Source organism: Pocillopora damicornis, chromosome 2, assembly GCF_964200805.1.
Source record: "Pocillopora damicornis chromosome 2, jaPocDami1.2, whole genome shotgun sequence".
NCBI classification, from domain to species: Eukaryota; Metazoa; Cnidaria; class Anthozoa; order Scleractinia; family Pocilloporidae; genus Pocillopora; species Pocillopora damicornis.
Window position 1 is genome coordinate 20,716,989 of NC_142671.1, and position 20,849 is coordinate 20,737,837.

At 35.2% G+C, this 20,849-nt stretch overlaps 1 long non-coding RNA gene across 1 annotated transcript; it reads left to right on the forward strand.

The window, feature by feature from the left end:
* The first annotated feature begins 7,576 nt into the window (after positions 1 to 7,576).
* Positions 7,577 to 14,038, forward strand: LOC149050287 (uncharacterized). Its single transcript, XR_016183765.1, has 5 exons — positions 7,577 to 7,716; positions 8,609 to 8,690; positions 8,945 to 9,025; positions 9,421 to 9,503; positions 13,592 to 14,038. It is a non-coding gene; the product is annotated as an uncharacterized LOC149050287 (long non-coding RNA).
* The last annotated feature ends 6,811 nt before the right edge of the window (positions 14,039 to 20,849 follow it).

Here is a 20,849-nt window from a genome sequence, read left to right on the forward strand (position 1 = left end):
TTTGATGGTTTCGTTAATATCTCACGCACACCGAGGACTGTCTTTAATTTGATTGCTTCGTTAATATCCCGCGCACACTGAGGATTGTCTCTAAATTGATTGTTTCGTTAATATCTCGTGCACACTGACGATGGTCTTAAGTTTGATTGTTTCGTTAATATCTCGCGCACACTGAGGATTGCCTTAAGTTTCACTGTTTTGCTAAAATCTCGCGCACACTGAGCATTCTCTTTAGTTTTATTGTTTCGTTAGTATCTCACGCACACTGTGGATTCTTTTTCGTTCGATTGTTTCTTTAGTATCTCCTAGTATTCTAGTATCTCCTAGTATTTAGTATTCTCGTGCATTTATAGCATTATGTTGAGTTCGGTTTTTCTGTGATCATTCTGCACACTCCTAGAATTCTCTTTAGTGCGATTGTTTCGTTAGTATCGTGCGCATTCATAAAGTTGTCTTTGTTGGTTTGTTGCGTTAGTACTCTTAAAGTTCAATGTCTTAGCATTCTTAAAGTTCAATCCTTTCTTTAGTATCTTGAACACTCTTAGAATTCTTTATTGTTCAATCCTTTCGTTAGTATCTTGCGCACTCTTAGAATTCTTTAGTTCAATTCTTTCGTTAGTATCTTGTGCACTCTTAGAATTCTTTATACTTCAATCCTTTCGTTAGTATCTTGCGCACTCTAAGAATTCTTTTTAGCTCAATCCTTTCGTTAGTATCTTGCACACTCCTAGAATTCTTTATAGTTTAGTCCTTTCGTTAGTATCTTGCGCACTCTTAGAATTCTTTATAGTTGAATCCTTTCGTTAGTATCTTGCGCACTCTTAGAATTCTTTTTAGTTCAATTCTTTCGTTAGTATCTTGTGCACTCTTAAAATTATTTATACTTCAATCCTTTCGTTAGTGTCTTGTGCACTCTTAAGGCCTATTTACACGGCACGACTTTGTCGCATGCGACAAGCTTACGACAGGCTTACGACATGACTTAAGAGTCGTAAGCGAGTTGTAGGTTTGATTTACACGAAACAATTCGTGTCGTAAGCCTGTCGTAAGCTTGTCGCATGCGACAAAGTCGTACCGTGTAAATAGGCCTTTAGAATTCTTTATACTTCAATTCTTTCGTTAGTATCTTGTGCACTCTTAGAATTCTTTATACTTCAATCCTTTCGTTAGTATCTTGTGCACTCTTAGAATTCTTTTTAGTTCAGTCCTTTCGTTAGTATCTTGTGCACTCTTAGAATTCTTTTTAGTTCAATTCTTTCGTTAGTATCTTGTGCACTCTTAGAATTCTTTTTAGTTCAATCCTTTCGTTAGTATCTTGTGCACTCTTAGAATTCTTTTTAGTTCAATTCTTTCGTTAGTATCTTGTGCACTCTTAGAATTCTTTATACTTCAATCCTTTCGTTAGTATCTTGTGCACTCTTAGAATTCTTTTTAGTTCAGTCCTTTCGTTAGTATCTTGTGCACTCTTAGAATTCTTTTTAGTTCAATTCTTTCGTTAGTATCTTGTGCACTCTTAGAATTCTTTTTAGTTCAATCCTTTCGTTAGTATCTTGTGCACTCTTAGAATTCTTTTTAGTTCAATTCTTTCGTTAGTATCTTGTGCACTCTTAGAATTCTTAATACTTCAATCCTTTCGTTAGTATCTTGTGCACTCTTAAAATTCTTTATATATATAAGTATAGATAATATATATAAGTAAAGAATTCTAAGAGTGCACAAGATACTAACGAAAGGATTGAAGTATAAAGAATTTTAAGAGTGCACCAGATACTAACGAAAGTATTGAACTAAAAAGAATTCTAAGAGTGCACAAGATACTAACGAAAGGATTGAAGTATAAAGAATTCTAAGAGTGCACAAGATACTAACGAAAGAATTGAACTAAAAAGAATTCTAAGAGTGCGCAAGATACTAACGAAAGGATTGAAGTATAAAGAATTTTAAGAATGCGCAAGATACTAACGAAAGGATTGAAGTATAAAGAATTGTAAGAGTGCGCAAGATACTAACGAAAGGATTGAAGTATAAAGAATTTTAAGAGTGCACAAGATACTAACGAAAGAATTGAACTAAAAAGAATTCTAAGAGTGCACAAGATACTAACGAAAGGATTGAAGTATAAAGAATTTTAAGAGTGCACCAGATACTAACGAAAGTATTGAACTAAAAAGAATTCTAAGAGTGCACAAGATACTAACGAAAGGATTGAAGTATAAAGAATTCTAAGAGTGCACAAGATACTAACGAAAGAATTGAACTAAAAAGAATTCTAAGAGTGCGCAAGATACTAACGAAAGGATTGAAGTATAAAGAATTTTAAGAATGCGCAAGATACTAACGAAAGGATTGAAGTATAAAGAATTGTAAGAGTGCGCAAGATACTAACGAAAGGATTGAAGTATAAAGAATTTTAAGAGTGCACAAGATACTAACGAAAGAATTGAACTAAAAAGAATTCTAAGAGTGCACAAGATACTAACGAAAGGATTGAAGTATAAAGAATTCTAAGAGTGCACAAGATACTAACGAAAGAATTGAACTAAAAAGAATTCTAAGAGTATCTTGTGCACTCTTAAAATTCTTTATACTTCAATCCTTTCGTTAGTATCTTGCGCACTCTTAGAAATCTTTTTAGTTCAATCCTTTCGTTAGTATCTTGCGCACTCTTAAAATTCTTTATACTTCAATCCTTTCGTTAATATCTTGCGCTTTCTTAGAAACATTTTTAGCTCAATCCTTTCGTTAGTATCTTGCGCACTCTTAGAATTCTTTATAGTTCAGTCCTTTCGTTAGTATCTTGCGCACTCTTAGAATTCTCTATAGTTCAATTCTTTCGTTAGTATCTTTCGCTCTCTTGGAATCTTCTTTAGTTCGATTATTTCGTTAGTATCGCGCGTACTCCTCGAATTTTATGTAGAGAGATTGTCTTGTTAGTTTTTCGCGCGCTCTGATAAATTTCTTAAGTTGAAATGCTGCGTTATCAGCTCGCGCACTCTGAAGAATCTCCTAAGTTTGATTCTTTTGTTAGTGTTTCGCCGACCTTTAGTAATCTCTCTCATTCAATTATTTTGGTAGTACTGCACCCACTGTGGTGACTCGCTTTTAATCGATTGTTTCGTTATTTTCTGGTGCATTCTGAATAATATCTTTAGTTTTATATTTTTGTCCATATCTCTTGCGCTCTTTAATTTTTTTCCTAAGTTCACTTTTTCGATAGTTTGTTGCGCACTCATAGAGTTGTTTGTTGTCCCGTTGTTTTGTTAATATCTCGCGCACTCTGATTAATTTCTTTACCACATACTGGCAAAATTACAGAATGCTGATTGGCTGAGACAGAGGACAATTTTTTTTTCTTTTATCACGAGGGCATTTTTGATAATCAAGAGGGCATGATTACTTGATGCTCATTGAGCCTTTTTGCTGTTGGCAGCAACGATTTATTGATTGCAATTTAACTGGATGAAGCCGTACAACGTTGTTAACTGTATTTTGAGGATAAAATCTATACTAAATTAATTGGTTAGTTACGTTTGTTTTGACATTTGTGGCGGCACTGAGAGGGCTTCATCGCGCGGACATAGTGCGCGAATGCGATTCCCTCAAAAAGTTTACCCTTTATGTGATAAACAAGAAATCGCAAGTGCCCTCGGCCAATTAAGGATTAATTTCACCTGTATTTTCAAAGTTTTCCCGAATTAATTCTTAATTGCCCTCGAACCCGTGCAATTACATATACTTAATTGAAGGTTGCGTTATTAGCACTTTAGGGACTCTGTTAAGTTCGATTCTTTCGTTAGTATCTCGCGCACTCCTAATAATCTCTTTCATTAAATTCTTTTGTTTGTATCGAGCACATTGTAGAGATTCTCCTTAGTTCGATTGTTTCGTTAGTATTGCGCGCGCTTTTCGAATTCTCTTTAGTTTGTTTGTTTCACTTTAGGGACTCTGTTAAGTTCGATTCTTTCGTTAGTATCTCGCGCACTCCTAATAATCTCTTTCATTAAATTCTTTTGTTTGTTTCGAGCACATTGTAGAGATTCTCCCTAGTTCGATTGTTTCGTTAGTATTGCGCGCGCTTTTCGAATTCTCTTTAGCTTGTTTGTTTCACTATAATCTCTGACACTCCTTGGTTTTCCTGTAGTTCGATTAGGTCGTCACTATCCCACGCACTCTTAGTTATCTCTTCAGTTCGATTGTTTCTTTAGTATGTCTTGGACTGTTGGTACTTTTTTCAGTTTGGTTGTTTCGTTAATATTTTGAACATTCTTAGTGATCTCTTTAGTTTGATTTTTTCGTGAGTATCTTTCACATTCACTGATGTTATTAGTTCGATTGTTTCGTCAATATTTCGCGCACTCCTTAAATGTCTTTTAATTAGATTATTAGTTTAGTATCTCGCGCACTCTGAGTAATCTCTAAAGTGTAGTCGTTTCACTAGTGTCTCGCGCATTCTGAGTAATTTTTTTAGTTTGATTGTTTCGTTAGTGTTTGGGCACTTTTAGAATTGTCTTTAACTTGATTGTTTCGTTAGTATCTCTCACAGTTTTAGAATTCTTTTTAATTTTATTGTTTCGTTGGTATCTCGCAAACTTCTTGGATTTGCACTAGTTCAATTGTAGTTGGTATATCGTGCACTCGGAGTAATCTCTTAAGTTGGATCGTTCCGTTAGTATATTGCGAACTTAAGCTATCTCTTTAGGTCGATTGTTTCTTTAGTATCTCGCGCACTCTTAGTAATCGCTTAAGTTCGATTGTTTTGTTAGTATTTCGCGCACTCTTTGGATGTTTTTAGTTCGATGTTCTTTTTAATATGTCGTAATCTCTTTTTTAGTTCGATTGTTTCGCGAGTATCTCGCGCACTCCGGGTAATCTTTCCATTTGGTTTGTTTTGTTAGTGTCTTACACACTCTGTGGAACCTCTTTAGTTCGATTGTTTCTTTAGTATCTCGTGCACTCTGAGTAGTTTGTTTAATTCGATATTTCATAAGTATCTCGCGCACTCTGAATGGTCTGTTTAATTCGATTTTTGTCAGTATTTTGCGCCCTCTAAATGGTCTCTTAAAATGAATTGTTTCGTTAGTATCTAGTGCAATCTGAATGGTTTCATTAGCTCGATTGTGTGTTAGTGTTTGCGCGCGTTTAGAATTGTCTTTAATTTGACTGCCTCGTGGGCATCTCCTGCACTTTAAGGATTCTTTTTTGTTCGATTTTGTCTTTAGTATCCATTGCACTCCTAGAATCCACTCTAGCTGAATTATTTCGTTGGTGTGTCGCTCACTCTTCGTTGTGTCTTTAGTTGTATCATTATATGACCCGTACGGCCCTGCTCGCGCAATTCCATAGAAAAACCATAGTAAAGGCTGACGTGTGTGCGGCGCTCGGTCCTTACGGCATGACCTCGAGCCAGATTAAGTACTTATTATTGAGTCCGTATCTCACGCACTCTTCGTAGTCTCTAGTTGGAATTTTGCGTTAGGATCTCGTACACTCTCAGAATTCTCTTTAGTTGGATTGATGCATCAGCATCGTGCTTATTCTAAGAATTTCCTTTGGTGTGATTGTTCAGTTTGCATATTGCATATTCGCACATTCGTAGAATAAATTTAGTTAGATTGTTACGTTAGCATCTCGTGCCCATTTTGAATTCTCTTTTGTTAGATTGTTTCGTTAGTATCTTGCGCACTCTTATAATTCTCTTTAGTTCGATTGTTTCGTCGATATCTCGCGCACTCTTGGAATTCCCTTTAGTTAGATTGTTTCGGTATCTCTTGCACACTTCGTAGTGTATTTAGTTTGATTGGTTCTTTAATATCTCACAAATTATTAAAATTTTTCTTTGGTTGGATTATTTCGTTATATGTAGTTTCTTTTGCGCACTATTACAATCCTCTTTGGTTCGATTTTTTCGTTTAGCAAAACTGCAACAAAATTCTTGAACATGATTGGTTATCACAAGCCCGATTTGAGCATTAATAGGACAGCGTACGCGTCATGCTTGTAATTGGACAGTGTAAAAGGACGGTTGAAGGAACAGTTAACACGTCATGCCTGTGTAAGTGGACAGAACGTGTCATGTGCGCGCGCTGTTGTCTTGCATTTCGCCGAGTTAACTGTTGTTGTTCTTTTTTATGAAAACGTCTGACCGATGTATAGTTTCTTTATCAAATTTTGTCATAGTCCTAATTAACTTGTAACAGGACTTCGTGTCGTCCAATTCAGTCTGTAATCATACTCGTGATTAACAAATCGGACTCCCACTTCGCGGTCGTCTGATTTTGTTAATTACTCGTATGATTATAGACCGAATTGGACTCCACTCAGTCCTTTTACCATAATTAATTTTTCGCGCATTCGTGGAATTCTGTTTAATGACATTTGTGTTTTGAGTATTTGCGCATTTTCGTGGTGTCTTTATTTGGATTGTGGCGATAGTATCTCGCGCACTCTTAGAATTCTGCATAGGTTTTTTTTATTAGAAACCCCAGAAGTCTTAAATTTATACATTTTTTAGACATTTTGTTAGTTTCTCGCGTTCACTGAGGATTCTCTTTAGGTAGAATTTTTCGATATTATCTCGCGCACTCATAGAATTATTTTTAGTTAGATTGTTTCGTTATTATCTCATGCACGTTGAGGATTTTCTTCAGTCGGATTGTTGCGTTTGTATCTCTCTCGCACTCCTGGAATTCTTTCCTATGCGAACATTTCGTTAGTGAGGATTGCAGTCTTCTTAGTCTCTGTCGTTCGATTGTTGCGTCAGTATCTAGCACACTCCTAGAATTCTCTATTATTCGATTGTTTTTTTGGTATCTCGCACACTTTTTATAGTCTATTTTGTTTGGTTGTTTCGTTAGTACCTCGCGTATTCTTAGAATTCTGTTTTGTCTGGATGTCTCGTTAGTATTTCACGCACACTGAGGATTCTCTTTAGTAGGATTATTTCGTTAATATCTTTTGCAGTCTGAGAATACTCTGTAGTCCGAATGTGTCATTAGTATCTCGAGCACTCTAAGGATTCTATTTAGTTTGAATGTTCCGTTAGCATCTTGCTCACGCTTAGGATTTTCTTCAGCCGGATTGTTTCGTAAAAATCTCACACAATCTTAGAATTCTCTTTACTCGGATTGACTCGTTAGTTTCTGGTGTGCATTGAGAATTTTCTTTGGGGTAAATGTTTCGTTAGTATCTTGCGCACTCTGAGGATTTTCTTTAGTCGGGTTGTTTCGTGATTCACGCGTAAAGTTCTTAGAGTTTTCTCTAGTGTGCACATTTTGTGCTCTGCAAATAAGTTTGGATCATGTGAGCGCGAATTACTATTTTTATAATTTAAACGATGGGATGGCTGTAACTCTTCATGAAACTTAACCAAGCGGAAATTAGCGTATGGCAAGTTATCCCGTTTCGTTTTTCAACGATTTTCATTCCACCGACCTTTCAAAGGCGAAAAACTCATATGAATTGCAAATAATTTTTGAAATTAATATTCATGTTTTCGTTTAGCCTTGCACGTGGAAAGAGCTTACGAACTTCAGCAAATTTTGTTGTCTTTTTCCGATACTTTGGGGCAAGAAAATACAGCATTTCAACGCATTAAATCAACTAGATATCGTCCATTCATTCAAGGCCTACGTATGTTTCTTAGAGGTCGTTAAACCGGGTGGTTTCACTTCAAAGTCGAGGATCAATGGATGTTGTTTTGTCACGACTTTTCTCAAGGTAAATGATGTTCTTTTAAACGCTATTTTTTAGAGAAAAACAGTGTTCATGTTCTTCTTTGTATAATGCAAAATCAAATTTCGAAGTGAAATGTAGAAACGAGTGGCTTTTAACAAACAATGCAGTGTAAGACAAATCCTAAAGGTGGCCGCCGCCATGACAGCTCTAAGTGAACCACGGGACTGCCGCAATACACTGGCGGCAGTGTTAAATTTTTCTTTTCATTTACTTTTTTATCTCTTTTTTTTACCTGTTCTTATTTTTCTTTCATACTATATATGTAATTCTTTATAATTATGGTATTTTAAAAAAGTTTGTTTTAATCGTATTAGATTTTTCCCTTCCCCAACCTCCACCTAAAAGAAACAGGGTGATTATCAAAACTTTTTCACGTAGAATTCTCTTTCTGGATACAAGAGATTTTTTCCATCTTTCAAGCAGAGGCCACTGATAATGGGAATTTCTGTTATCTCGAATTTATTTTAACCCTGAATGTGTTGAGCTCATGGACTCCAAATCGAGAGGTCCTGGCTCTGCACTCCCAGACATAGTTAATTAGGACGCTTCTACAGAGCAACATCAGTGAAGTATTTTCGCCTCTCTCCCCTTATAATGTTGCTAATTGTCTATGTGCCCATGCCATCTTGCAGACCAACATAGAGGGGGGCGGAGGGGGAGGGGGGCACTGAGTGTACCAGCAAACGTGTCTGGAGGTGTAGCTCTGACTGAGTCATTATGTTTTATTCTTGAACAAGACAATTTGCTATGACAGTGACTCTGTTTTATGGCTTGTTTAATGATCCTTTATTTTCCCAGTATTCTTTCTTATATTGTTCAGGTTACCAAACATAGGGGATTAAACTAAGATCTTCTCTCTTTGTTTTCTTTCCAGAACAGCATCAAGCGTAAACAGAAAATAAAATCTGATGTCGAGAGATGTGCGAAGGAAAGAGTAAGGGAGGGCATCTGATAAGGTTAGTTATTCAGTTTTGCATTTACTTAAGTTTGTAAATTTGGTCACGCTAGATTCCTTTACTTGGACTCAGCGCATGCTTTATATTTCAAATTGGCCAAAGTCAATGCACAAAGTCAAAATTGTTAATGTACAATGTCGTGGCTCTCCCTTAGTTTTGTTTATCCGAATCTTTATTATTCGCAGTATAAAGTATTTACCTTGAGATAGGTATGCATGTACTCACAATATATTTGTTTTATTTTTCTGTATAAGAGAATATCGAGCATAGAATGAGAACTTCTCAAGATAGATAAATTTAGGGGAAGAAAGGAAAACTGGAAAATCTCTAACAAGGTTGGTAACTTAAATCTTATTAATCAAATAAAGCTTGCAATTCGAAAAAAGAGGAAAATGGGACGGAAAAAATTAATTTGTAATCGTCAATCTTTGATTTCCTCTATCTCTGTGTGATTATAGTGATTTGCAGTAGTTAACCGCACTTTGACTGTGATAGAACAACGGAACAGATAAGCCAGTCGTGCATCAATTAGATTACATGTTGAAAGATCGATAGTCAAAATCACTTAAAAATAAAAATTAAGGTCATTAAAATTGTCATTAAAGAGTGATTCTAATTTAATTTTGTATGACGTAATATTGATCTTTGTCTTTCGCATTTTAAAGTAATTAACAAAATATAGGTGTCGACGTATTTACAATAAATATCCTATTATTTTCTTTCTCTCCAGGACAGCATCAAGCATAGGACCGAAGTGCATCTAGAAATCAAGAGATTCAAGGGAAGAAAGGATAACAGAATAACTCCGACATGGTTAGTTCTCTTTGTTTTTTTTCTATAACAAATTATCTATCTGGGCTTCAGTGTAAGTCTGGTCCGCGTATAGTGCTTAAACCTGGATTTACGGATGTCTGTCATTCACATCTAAGCATAGTAAAAAAATGAATGAACCTAGAAACAAGAAAATTTACGGAACTGTTTAACTGTTCGTTTATAAATACACTTAGTTGGTAAAACGCTGGTGTCAGAGAAATACTCAGTCATTATCGTGCATTTCAGTAACATCCGTGAGCAGTTCGTTTTTAAATCTCCTTCAGGTTTTTAATGCCTTGACAATCAAGATTTCTTTGCAAAATTGTAACTTTGCAACTCAATTCAATTAGCGTCTCAGAGTCTTAATCGCAAAATTATAAGCTCTTTAGGCCAAGAAAGAAAAATTTAATATGCTCTCTCGAACTTTTCCATTATTTTTTGAGATCTCTGATAAGTTCAGTGATCTGGTAATTTTTGAAAAAGTGGATCTTTTCTACTTAATCAACGACAGCTTTGAAGCCCATTAGTCAAGTTTGTATAAGAAATCAGCTTTTTAGGTTGGCCTACAACAATTTTGTTGACCTTCAAATGTTGATGTTTCCCAAAGTTTTTTTCTAGGATCCTTTTAGAGAGGTCTGTAAATTCAATTTTAAAAATCGATGTTGAACTTGGAGCCTAATTCTCAAATGTCGTCGCTCTCGTGGCTAAAAGACTTTTTAAGACTTATTGTTTGATTTTTTTCTGGAATTTTTTACAATGTCTGATGAGTTCAATTCTTTGGTAATTTTGATAAATCAGCGCTTTTTACCTAATTAATGAAAACTTTTAATACCTAAAAGTCGAGTTTGTATAAGCTATCAAATACTGAGGCTTGTATACACCAAATTCATTATGCTTCAAAACACTGAAATGTTTCAAAGTATTTTGTCCTAGTGTTCTGTTAGAGAACTCTGATCAATTCATTGCTCTGATAACTTTGAAATAAGGCAAATGTCGTGGCTCTTGAAGCAAAACATTATTCAGTAAGCTCCAAAGCTTGGTATTTCTTAAACCCTTTCTGGATTATTTTTTGTTGATATGTGATAAATCTCTTTCATGTTTTAATGCTTTGATTACTTTGAATTAAGATTTTGGTCAAAATTTAATTAACATCTTAGAGCCTTATCCTCATATGTCCAAGCTCCCAAGGCTAAGGAAAAAAATCAAAAATATGCTCTCTGTCGAACTTTTTCAAAATTTCTTGAGATCTCTAATAAGCAAAGAAAAAAAAGCAGATCTTTTCTACTTAATCAATGAAAGCATTGAACGCCATAAGACATGTTTTTCAGAATTTTTTGAGATCCCTAAGAAGTTTAACGATATGGTAATTTTTGAAAAAGCAGACCTTTTTTGTACTTATAATCAATGAAAGCATTGAAGTCCAAAAGTCAAGTATGTGTGAGCAATCAGCTTTTGAGGCTGGTCTACAAGCATTTTTTGAGCTTCAAATATTGATGTTTCTTAAAGTTTTTTTTGTCAAGGATCCTTTTATTACTTTAAGAGAGCTCTGTAAAATCAATGTTGAAAATCAATGCTGAAAATCAATGTTGAACCAGGCTTTTAAATTAAAAAAATAAAGCTTTTTTCACCTAAATTATTCAATGAATACCTTGAAGCCTAATTCTCAAATGTCTTAGCTCTCATGGCTGAAAAAATTACTTATACTTAAAAACTCCTCTTTTGAATTTTTTCTGGAATTTTTCAAAATTTCTGACGTGTCTAATGCTTTAGTGTTTTTGATAAATCAGAGTTTTTTACTAATTAAGTCGATGAGAGCTTTGATACCTAAAAGTCAAGTTTGTTTAAGCTATCAGCTCTCAAGGCCTGTGGAAACCAAAGTCAAAATGCTTCAAACGTTTCAATGTCTTAAAGTACTTTGTTTTTGTGTTATGTTAGAGAGCACTGATCAATCCAATACTCTGATAACTTTGAAATAGTGCAAATATCTTGGCTCTTGAGGCTAAACAATATTCAGTTAGCTCCAAAGCTTGGTATTTCTGAAACACCTTCTAGATTACTCAATAAATGAGAGCTTTCAAGCCTAAAGATCAAATTTGTTTGCTGTAAGCTCTTGAAGCCAGTCTAAACCAAATTCAGTTTATTTCAAGCTTTGTTATTTCTCAAAGTTTCATTCTCTTCAGTGGATCCTTTTCTAGAGCACTGAAAAAATTAATGCTATAATAACTTTGCAAACTGTTTTTTCGTTAAAAAACTAGGAATTTTCACTTAATTCAATAATTACCTTAGAGCTCTACTCTGGAATGTCTTTGCTCTAGGAGTTAATATGAATTAAAATCCCCCTCTCCCCCCCCTCCCCCCCCACAAAAACAATATTTATACATTTATATTACCGCAGCCAATTTTTCCTTGAATTCTTTATTTCTAGATTTCTCTCGGTTAAATGCTCCAATAATGTTGCAAAATTAGATATTTTTTACTTATTTCAATACCACGTTGAGCCAAGTTGTCAAATGTGTAAGGTCCTGACAGTTCTTGACCTTTTTTTACCCAAAAACCAATCTGTATATTCTCCATGCTCTGCTCTGTACATTTCCTTTGTTACTACCGAGGAGAATTCGTTTAACAATCAAAGCTTTTTAGGTTGGTGATGATTTCCTTTATTTGCATGACCTTTACATTAATTTTGCTTCAGGTGTGATTTTTGAAGAGAAATTAGAAGCCATTCACTTCTAGGCGTTACAGGGCAAAAACAGATTCAATATGCTCAAGACAGTAATGTTGTATTTCCCTAAATCTTTTCCTAGGATTACTTTTACATCGCTAATAATTTTAATAATCTGATAATTGAGTACCACAGGTGTTGTCAAAATATATTAAACCATTAAGTATTCACACATTAGAGCCTTTTTCACAAATGTCTTTATTCTTTATACTTAAAACTAAATTCATTTTCTCCCAAAACTTGATAAGTGTAGTTCTTTTTTTTACTAACACAATATTTTATTTAAAAAAATAACACCATTGAGGCTTAATGTCAAATATGTTTGCTCTTGAGACTAAAATCAAATTAAAGCTGGTCCCAAGGAAATATTTTAAAGCTCAAAATCACATCATTTTTCTATTTAATTCAAGATAAACCCCTTCATAAATGCTCTGATAATTTTGTACCGGAGTTGCTTGAATTGTTTTTTTTATAATTCTCTGTTTGGAAAGCTAGATGGGTTTTTTTTCAAATTAGAAACTTGGAGACAAACTGTCAAATGTCAGATGTCTTTCGGCTAAAACCAGACTCAGCCAGTCTATAAATTAGAAATTCCCACATCAAACATTTTTTTTATTTATCGGTCAAAACATTGAGTACCAACCGTTAAATATCTGAGCAGTTCATCAAGTCTAAAACCATTTGTCGTATTCTACTCAAGATTAAATTGTTCATGAATACGCTGAATATTTTGTACCAGTTTTCTCATTAAAAGATTAGAACATTTTCTATTTAATTTAGTTTGAAACCTTGAAGCCTAATTGTCCAATATCTAAGCTCTTAACGCTTTCAGGAGCATGCGAAAATATATGGATTATTTTAATTTTTTGTCGAGAATATGAACAGGAACACAGTTGTTTGTCGCTTAGAAATCATAGATCCTACAAACGATAGAAAATATAATTCAAACGTGCAGAAAATGAATTCAGGTGAATTGGTCTTTTCAGCTCTATCGTGATCTCAGAGAAATGACTAGTGGGCACTGAAAATAATTGCTTTTTTCAGGTTCGACTGATAAACTGTGATATGTCGGCTCAAAATTAAATAGCTCAATTCCTGAGGGCAGAAACGGAAAAGCTAAAATGTAATCTGAAATTACTTTGCACACCAACTACTAACTCCTCGCATTTATCAGAATCTTCAAAGCGATCTTATCGAATTTATCCCTAAATCCAGGTAACTTTCACGTTCGTTTGCATGGTCAGCCAACACTTAAGTACTAAATAAGGTTTTATATTTGCTCAATGTTTGTGATTTTTTCATTCAACCCACGACCCTGAGTTCTACTGCATTTATCAATTTATCGTTCGTTTCTATTTTCTTTCAGATTGAGCGGTGAATATCTCTGACCATCAAGCAACAATCAAACAAACAAGAATGATTGCAAAAGGATTTATTCAGAGGTACAAAACAGAAGTACTCCCTTTCTCTCGAGGATCCAGAGAGTTAAAGTTAACAGTTGTACGCCGATTTCGGGGACTAACTCAAATGTAAGCAATTGCGATTTTGATGGACTGAGGAAAACTATTAATTATGGGCTGTTTAAAAATTCAAAATTTTCCCGCCAAAAAACTTAGAAAAATACGGGCGCCTAAAATACGCATGCGCCAATTTTTTGTTTTATAATTCTGTAAGTAACATCTGTTCAGTTGTGGTGAATTTTCCCGCCAAAAGACTTAGAAAAAATACGCATGCGCCGTTTTTTTTTTTAAAAATTATTTCACCAACGCTTGTTGTAATCATATAATTGCCAATAAAAGTTATTCATTATTTTGTCTTGTCTCTTGTATATTTGGTTTATAATAGACTCGCCAAAGTATTCAGTTTTCTTCGTAATCTTTATTGTCTCTGATAAAGTAATTAAATATAAGTTTTTATTCAACTTAATTAAGTAAGTTTCAGTTAAATCATTTGAAAGGTGTCAAGAAAAAACTTTTCGTGTATATACTAAGACTTTTGGCGGGAAAATTTGTTACAATTTGCACAGAGTTTCCCCTAACAACTTTTTTGCCAAAAAAATTAAAGAGGATTCGTTTGAAAATTTCCCGCTAAAATATACAAACATTACCTCGTGCAAAAAGATTGAGATCAAAAATGCCAAATTGAGGGTTTAAGTTCCAAGTTTTCAGTCGATTGCACGAGGTAATGTTTTAAGCAACATGAAAAGGTACAGCCTTTGCGATAAAATACATTTTTAAGGCCAAAAATACACCATCTGTTCTCGAATTTTACGTTTTTTTCCAATTTAATCTTGAACTCTCTGAGCTTATATCTTTTCATGTTGCCTCTGACAGAAAAATAACGATTTTCTACTGCCAACTTCTGTTTGTGACACAGGACTAATAAAACTTAAGCGCGTAAATAAAAAGTTCGCGTTCTCGGAAAATTTCGTGTTAAAATTGACGAAAACGAAGTCAAACGATTTCAGTTGAAATTGTTTCCTGTATAGGCGACTCTAATTGAATCTATTTGAATTGACCGTCAAGTCAAAGACATGAGCAAGCTGTAATGTTTTTTTCAGATAGACAGTAACAATTGTATTGCTTGACTCAATGTCTGCTATAAATTCTCACACGATATTTTTTTTCTGGTTTCCTAGCAACTTTTCAATAGTTGATGTCTCATTCTGTTCTCACATAAATTTTGTTTAAGACACGAGCAAGCTGCGAGGTTTTTTTCTCAGTAAGACAGTAACAATTAAATTGCTTGGCTCGATGTCTCTGAAAAGGTTTTTGTACAAGATAAAATTGTCTAAACAGTTCGTCATTAGATTGAGTTTTTCATTCTGTTCCTTTGAAGTCTGATAAAAGACAAGAGCCAGAAGTGGGATGATTCTTTTAGAGCTACACAGTAAAAATTCATTTAACTGGCTCCATTTTAATTTCTCCTTTTTAAGAGAAACATTTTGGGGTTCAAATTTGCTGTTTAATGAAAAAGCTTTCTTAACTTGCAAAAAACAAAACTTTCGCGCAAGCCATTTATGTCCTGTGTTACAAGAAAAGTCGGCGGAAAATGATATTTTCCTACTCTAAGATAAAACACAGTGTCTGGTCGGAAAAAAGAAAGATCAAGGCTATTTCCCATTGTAAAGGGCTTTATAAAAGCAAACTGGCTCTCAAAATCCCAACGAAAGATTTTTGTCCTGATTTGCGTGTCCGTTTTTTCTTTGTAATTATTTCATTCACGTGCAAAATATTCGTGAACTCAAGTTTTGTTAAAATGATAATTTAATTTGTCCATAGTCTGTTAATTAAGGCCGAATATTTTCTGCTGAATTTCTTTGGTTCAGACAGTTGATTTAATGATGTTTCGTCATGAAAAGTAAAATGTGTAACCAGCTGCAATTACTCGATTTAATCATAGCATTGTTACGGTTTCTTCCGAACCAGACACAGTGGTTTATTATTAGCTACAACCGGCAAGAGAACATTGGCTCTAATATTTGTTACTGGTGATTCACGTTTGGAAAACCAAGCGATGTTGGTGTTGCAGTCCAGTTCATGTTTAGTCAGCGTCAAACAGTGAGGTGTTTGATGTTCTGTAGTACATTGACAACATGAGCGCAAATCATCCGTGTTGTTTTCCAATATAATGTTAGGTCTGGTTTCTGCAAACTGATTTGTCTGCTTCGCTGTTATGTTTGAAGGCTGTATGAAAGGTTCAAGAATCGTTCTTCGGTAGGGAGTGGTCAATTTTGAGAAGTCACCACAGCTATATCGTTGTGTTCTGTTCACTGGTTACGTTAATGTCAATAAAACAGCTTTCAAAAGAAGTCAGTCGTTGGTGGCAGTGATGAAAGTCAAACATTAAGCATTGACATTGAAACATTGTTGTCTGTAAGTGGGTCGTACACAGCTGTACAATTCCTGTCATCAAGACTTTTTGTCCCCTACATGTTTTGTCAGTCTACAACAGTAAACAATGTCATATCGTAGTCCTGTCGTTGTGAATGATTCAAAGTTGTAGAATTCACAGGATGGTCCAGTAAGTATTCTGTAATGAATGTATTGTGATCGAAGTAGACGTCAGGAGCATGTTCGTTTCAGTTGTGTCAACAGTTTAAGGAGTGTTCCCTTAACGTAATATTGTTTGCGAGCGAGTTTCATGTTGCCGTTCTTCTTGAAATGTTCCTATCTTCCGCACAAAACGAGGCAAATGGAAACAAAAAGAAAAAGAGCCATTGTTCTCTTGTCGGTTATGATTTAAGAACCTCATAGCCAAAGCAAATGGATGTAATTTAAGGTGGCACTGTCAACTGCACGATATGAAAATTGGGCAAAATCATTCGCAAGTGCCTAATGATTTCCCTATTTTTCCCTATTTGATCAAATGAACCCAAAAAGACATACAAACAAAGGATTTTTTGTCTTCAATAACAATGGAAATATTGTAGCAAAGTGACTTCTCCAATTATTGCGAACAATTTTTAGTTTTCAACCAATTGATGCTTCTCTCTCTCTCTCAAAAAAAATGAAAATTTCCCTTCGGAACAAGTTTCCTACTTTCTTAAATGACCTGCAGTTCCACCTTAATTTCATTCTTTGCGGCCATGAAATGTTGTAACTATAAGCTATAGTGACTTGAGGTACTGACTGCTTTGCACTTATGAAAATTCATACCGAGAAATTGGCAAAATATGAAATTGCAAATTCGCCTTTGTTTTTGGTTTTATGAACAACCAAATCATTCAACCAAATTTGAATACACTTCATCCATAGATAAAGACCGAGAAATTTAGACTCTAATCGAAAACTCGTCTATTTCTTTGTTTAAGAAGCGGTTATGTTGAAAAAGAATTTGTTTGATTGGTTCACCCCAAAATTGCATGCTGATCTGCAAAACAACACGTACCTCACTGAACTATGTCGTCTGTACCATTTAATCACTCTGGTATCTTTAGTCAATGCAGACAATTCACAGATCTGATCTGGCTCGTGCAACCAAGAGTGAACTTCATGAATACATTTTGACATAGTCTAGTCACCATTTTCTTACAAATATTTAATGATGTAAAGTTCTTATCTTTGTCGAATCTTCTCTTCATTCCAATGGTTCCAGTTGTCCTCTTGATCAACAGTCCACAATTCTTTTCCTTTTTCACCAATGTGGCTTCCTAAAACATAAACATAAAATTCCACTGATAAGCAACAGGCTAAACCATGGTTAACTGGATTTTTCCCCATTTCATAAACTCCATAGGTTAAGGTATAAACATGAAACACTGAAGTGCGTCAGGACATTAGAATTGAATCATTGATAAACGAGGCCACGTAGATGACTTAAAACGTGTTCTAGTTTTTTTCTAGGCAAAATGTTCTGACTGCTTCTCTTTTTTCAAAATTTTCTGTTCTGTTTAAAGGACTCGGTAAGAAACTCGAGTTTTAGTACATAAATGTACTGTTTCTTGCCTTTGGCGACCGATTCCCAAAGCCGACAACTCGCGCACGTGTTGACTAGCTAAGGTAACATTCTGCAACTCAACTCTCATATTTGCCAAAAGAACAGTTCTGTATTTACCTTTGTTGAAGTAAAGTACACACTTTCTTCCAAGTCATGAACGTTTCTTCATACATCTTCAAAGTTCATTTTAGCTGATTCACAGAGCTCATCATACAAGTCCTAACTCATCGACGAATAACGTGGTTTGAGTTGAATTCTACGATTCTCATGAATATGGATTAGAAAACAACATCCAGTCATTGACGACTACATCACAAATATGTTGGCATTTCAGGCACATTTTATTAGCTGGCAAATCAGAGAGAAAGCCGAAAGAATAGTTCATTTTCATGTTTACATTTTTGCATGTTGAAGGCGCTAAAAATTTGTATTTGCTTCATTTATTTACGATCGTGGGATTAATATTTTAAGAATAGAAGTTTTACTCTTATCCTTTAAGGAGTAAACGAGCGTTCAGGTAACACAGGTGGATTTTTTTTTAGTTCTCTATTTTTAAAAAATATTTTGCGGTTATTTGAGTATGAAAAGGAATAAAGTTGTTAAGCGATCTGTGGATGAGGAATATAGTTAACTATATACAGTTGAGGCTGGGACAAGTTCTAAGAATGAATAAAAAATGAAATCAAGTAATCTTTTGCAGTTGTTCTCAGAGACAGAGAAAAAGAGAACAGTACCACGCGCATTCCTTCGGGGGATTGAACCTGGTGCGTCCGCTTGCTAAGAGGAGTTCGCATCAACTAAGCCACCTGACATTATGCTAAGATCAGCGGCTTTCTGGAATCTTAATGGGACGCGAAAAGCGCGAAACCAAGTGGCACGAAAGGCTAACATAAAGAGAAAAAACTTTTAATACACATTTGCGTCGAAATTTATCTCAAAATAGTTACAGAGGAATAAGATAAACTGCTTGCGATTTAACTATGAAACAGAAGGAAACAAAAATGTTTTTGCACGCGTTGCATGCCTATATATTTTCTGTTGACCGTCGAGAAATTTTCACCCCAAGTTTTATCTTCACAACACATTATGTGAAAATATAACTTCATATTTATTGGTCAAAACCCTATACTTAGTTGCACTTAAAAATCTGTAACTTTTTTCGAAAAGCAATAGACCGCACTTACTATTCCTCTAACAGCTTTACTTTTACACCCTAATATCAGTATGCACGTTCTCTATACTGTTCTCTATACATTTCCTGTAGGTGCTGACAAGGAGAATTTGTTGAACAATCAAGAGCTTCTTTAATTATTGATCGTTTCCTTTATTCTCCTGACCTTAGTGTGTGATTCCAGGGTGATATTGTAAGGAGAAATAAGATGCGTGTCAATCTTAAGGGTCAAATGGTTAACAACGAACTTGAAATATAAGTTGAACACTCGAGCACCCTTTCAAACATTCCGCGTGGGTTATTATGCCGGAAAAAGTGCGGTTTATAGCTTCCTTATTCTCTACTTCTCCCCCCCCCCCCAAAGAATAATACAGATGTGGATTAGGATAAATTAGAACAGAAGGATATGTTTTGAAAACTTTTCAAAACCTTGCTCTTTGATAAAATTACATCATGAGGTTAAAGGGAAGAAGACAGTTGGGTCTTGTAGTGAAAAATTATGATAAAATTTGGGAGGCTCCTTTCGTATAAAACAAAACAAAAAAATAACCACCCCACCCGGATTCGAACTTAGGCCGATTGAATGGTTAACGGACTTTTTATCCATTGTACTAATTGACAACAACGTGAGTATAGACGGGATTCTTTTACGTCTAATTACTTCAACCAAAGAAGCGATTACATTGAGAGCCTCCATCTCAGAGTTGTTTCAGTCTGTGTAGAGAATGGTTCTTGTTCCGGATAGTGCAATATAATGGCAGACACATGGCATGCAGAGGAAAAAAGGGAACTGCTGGGATAGAAATCATATCTGGATAATTATGCGTTGAACGCATTTTGTCCCACCCTTGCAGTAGTTTGCCTGTAAAATTGATGATGTATCAAAACAGAAAGATTTGCAGGAGAAATTTAATTTGCCGTTGACTTGTCATTCCTTTGTGAGTGTTATTCGGAAAGCATTTGTTTTCATCGAACCTACGGTCGGCGTCAAAATTAGTTAACACATCAAGTTTGAAAAGTTCCTTTTCGTGTGTAGAATAACCCTTCTGGTTCTACCACACTCTAAATCATTGGCAAGACTCCCTCCCCTCCCCCATTAAGTGTTGTCTGTATGTAGCTAAAAGTTCATGGAATCAGGATACAACATGATTTTTTGTGTTTGTTTTTTTTTTTTGTGGGGGGAGGGGAAAGGGGGAAGGGAATGAATAGGGTAACTTAACAAGGGCAAAGGAGATAAAACTCAAGTAAAAGCGGGTTGAAAGGATCAATGTGTCAACAGCATTGTCACCGAATTTAAGTTTTCTGTTGGAAGGCTAACGAAATAAAACGTCAGTTTTTACGTTCACGTTAAACGTAGCATTAAATCGATCTCATATCACGGTATGCACAGCATGCCCAACAAATATTCTGTTATTCGTGGTAAGCCACTCAGGCGATCGACTAGGAAATTGTCCCTGCTCCTCTCCCGTCTTAATAATATATCACAGCACGCATTTACTCACTCATCAACACCGCACGCAACTTTTTTTCAAAACTGTTCGCTGATCATGTGCAGGTAGCATGTCATACTCATGACATACAACGGCGTGATCATGTGACGAGTAGGAGGGAGAGATGACCCTTGGAATGAGAGTTGAGGGTGACCTTGAGGTATCATATGACTTCATCAACGGGAAATGTTAGGTGGAAAGCTCTGAAGGAAATCGATCAAGTCGCTCGAGAGTCATCTCGCCCAAAATCATGTCGCCTGAAACCTGAGTTATGTTGTCCGAAATTTAAGTAGTGTCGCCCAAAAAAAAGTCAAGTCGCCCGAAGAACCATATACTAAAAAGATCAGAATTTCAGACTGTAAATAGGCGATAAAGTTGAGACATTCTTATCACTAAAGCGCTCTTTGTTTCCGACTACACCATGAAGATTCTAAAAACGTTGTTCTTTCCTAACGACAAAGGGAAACGTTGTTCGTTTCTAACAACAAATGAAGCGTTGTTCGTTTAGTATGTACTCGTTTCTT